Genomic DNA, 3,017 nt, shown 5'->3' on the forward strand with positions numbered 1-3,017 from the left:
ATGATGATGTAGTGTATGTACTGTATGCAGGATGTGGAGTGTGCATTACACAGTGTGTCCTTCCCTCAGCTTTAATCACTCTTCAGCTGGCAAACACTGGGTTAAGAACTGCTGAAGACACCAATTGTAATAAGTTATGTTTATTTATTTAAGCCAAAATCACAGATTAGTCTCAGAGGGTTTCACAGTTTAAGATCTTTTATCTGGGTAAATCAGATATGCGGTGGTACCCTTCAAATAGAAATCATATGGAAAATATATAATAAACACGCATATTTAATATAAATGGGTTATAAAAGCTCTAATAACAGTTGAACAGAATAACTGATTTGAATAGATTACTTATATTATGCAAGTTTTCCTGTTTGTACTGTAGTCAAGTGGATTACTTTGGCAATCAATGATAAGTCTGACCTCATTGCACTTCCTGGGTAAGTAATGGAACATAAATCTTTGGCTAATGGTGTGATGGTTGAGTCTGATTACAAAGCAAGTTTTTATTTGTTTTTTTTTTAACTCACCTTTGTCTCCTTTCAGTTGGAGATCACGGAGGGGACACCTGACCTGGGGGTGACTTCATATTGGACCGATGCAGATGGAAATGTGGTGTTTGGTCCAACCACCCCAAAGGAGAAGATGAAAACCACAGTGACTGGAACGAAAATGCAGAGGCGAAAGGGTGAGAATATATGTGTGTGTGTTTGTGACATCTGAGACATTGCAGTATGGCGTAATTTTGCCAACACTGAGATGACATGTTCACTCATGATTATTTTCTTGCAGAATCTGTAGCGAAGACACCCCCTGTGGAGAAGGAGGGAGACAAAAAGGAGAGCAAAAGTCAGGAGTCAGAGGAACAGAAAAATGAGATTAAAGCTGATGCTGCTGCAGAACCCAAGTCTTCAGTTTCAGAAGAAGCAGAAGATGTAAGAGAAGATTTGGCTGACCAATCAGAAGCCCACGAAAAGCCTGCAGACGCAGTGGAGGCGCCTGAACCAGAGGCTGAGACATCATATGAAAGACAGCCGGGAAACACTGAGTAAATCTAGTAGAGAGAAGTATTCAGCACTCACTTATACATATCCTCTAAGTTTGACGTGTGCTTTTATGTCTACTCTGACAGATGTGTTCATCATAACTTAGATGTTGCATTTGCTCTTGTCAAATATTAATGATACTAATATTCCACATTTGTACTAATGGAGCTATTATTTTAAAAGGTATCTATTACTATTATATCATTTAGTCTAATAACTGTACTGCAAAGACTGTTTCTACTGTTTGCCTCTGTTTTGATTTGATATTTTGTTTACCATGTTTATCGTATTCATCATATTTGCTTGAATAAAGAAGCTGTTGAAATAGTAATTGGTCTAAATTGTCATACATGTTAGTATATAGTTCTAGAAGATTTAAGAAAATACAAAGTGACACAGGCTTAGGGGCTTAAAGAAGCACAATACTCTCTTGTTGGAGGGAAGAACAAAGCAAACATGAGAAATACTTGAGGTGAAACGGGGCAGAATTAATTCAAATCAACGAGTGTAAAAGTTTTAGACAATAGCCCTGCAAGGAGAACAGTAGCTCCTTAAATGCACACATGTATTTATTCATGTAGATATTTGGTGTTTTAAAGTTTATCCAAATTCTGTTTTACTGAATTTAGTTTTTATTGAGCTTATATTTAATTTGTCTTATTGGTTTAAATTTTACCTGTCCAAACATTTAAGCAAATAAAAAGAAGTACTTGCAGTATACTTTGGACTGACACATTTTGGGACATAATAACTAAAAGCATATACAGAAACATGTTTTAATGTAAGGCCTAACTATTTAGGCCCTTCAGCAATATGTAAAATACAAGTTTTAATATCGTACACATCAAAAAGGCAGCAGACATTTATGTCACAAACTCCTCAGTCTAGGAAATCCCTCTGTAAAACAGCTGGTCATGAGGCAACCTGACTCAGCTGTTGTTTAATGAGGAAATGAAAGTTTCTACTTCCCCTGGTACACTTCATTTGTTCCTCCTTCCATTCACTTCTAGGACAGTCTGGTGACACAGTGTCCTTCAGCTGGCGATTCAGGTGCGGAAACACCTGTGCTGCCGAATATCCGCCCTGCTGAACTGTCAAGGAGCAAATCCCTGAAAATCCGCCACCTGCATTCCCTGATGCAGGTGGTGACCTCTGACCTCAAAATGGAGAACATGGAAAATGAATTTCCTCGCTGTGATAAATTATCACATTAATCGAGTACACATTATTTCAGGGCAAAAACAGTGGGACATGCTGGAACATGCAGACATGTTGTTGTGAAATGATAATATCCATAATACAACTATCTGGCTGAGGTTCTGTGGAGGTTATCTTTTTATCATAGTATTACCTCCCAGATGCTTTGTGAAGCCACATATGCCAATGAAGAAATATTTGTTAATTAACATATTCATTTGCTGATTAATAGTGTTACATTTCTTAGATGCTGGAGAGTAAGTAGACCTATTTAGTGTTTTGTTTTGCTTTTGTGGAGACTGTTGTTTGTTTGCAATGTAATGCAAGATGTAACGTTCAAGTTCATGTTTGACAAATGCTATTAAAATCATGTTAGCAAGAAAGTGTCTGACTCAGGGCCATAGACTGTATCTGATAGTATTAATAGTATTTATTTACAGTCTATGCTCAGGACACAGTGACACCTGACTCTACATTATGACTTTCTGTTATAATTTATAATATAAAGAAGTTCACAGTTATTTTGAGTTTATTTTGTCACGCAGAATCATGCAATACTGGTCCACCACACAATGTCGAATTATTAAGTTTTAAGTTTCTTTTTTTTTTTTTTAATTTTTTTTTTTATTTCATTCCTCTGAGATGATAAACCTTTATTTCCACATCTTAGAGGCGGCCAGCGCAGAAAACCCAGACATCCCTCTAATGAATAACCTTAATAATTAACCTCATCATGTCCTGCTGCGTCGCAATGACGTGCAGCCTGAGCGCTGCAGGGTCACA

General features: G+C 37.1%; 1 long non-coding RNA gene across 1 annotated transcript; it reads left to right on the top strand.

Annotated features, from left to right (window-relative positions):
* The first annotated feature begins 537 nt into the window (after positions 1-537).
* On the top strand, positions 538-1,368 carry LOC139625185 (uncharacterized). Its single transcript, XR_011691857.1, has 2 exons — positions 538-679; positions 784-1,368. It is a non-coding gene; the product is annotated as an uncharacterized lncRNA (long non-coding RNA).
* Positions 1,369-3,017: the final 1,649 nt, after the last annotated feature.

This window comes from Trachinotus anak, unplaced genomic scaffold, assembly GCF_046630095.1.
Source record: "Trachinotus anak isolate AG129_WGS33_773 ecotype Australia unplaced genomic scaffold, CSIRO_AGI_Tana_v1 ptg000009l, whole genome shotgun sequence".
In the NCBI taxonomy this organism is placed as follows: Eukaryota; Metazoa; Chordata; class Actinopteri; order Carangiformes; family Carangidae; genus Trachinotus; species Trachinotus anak.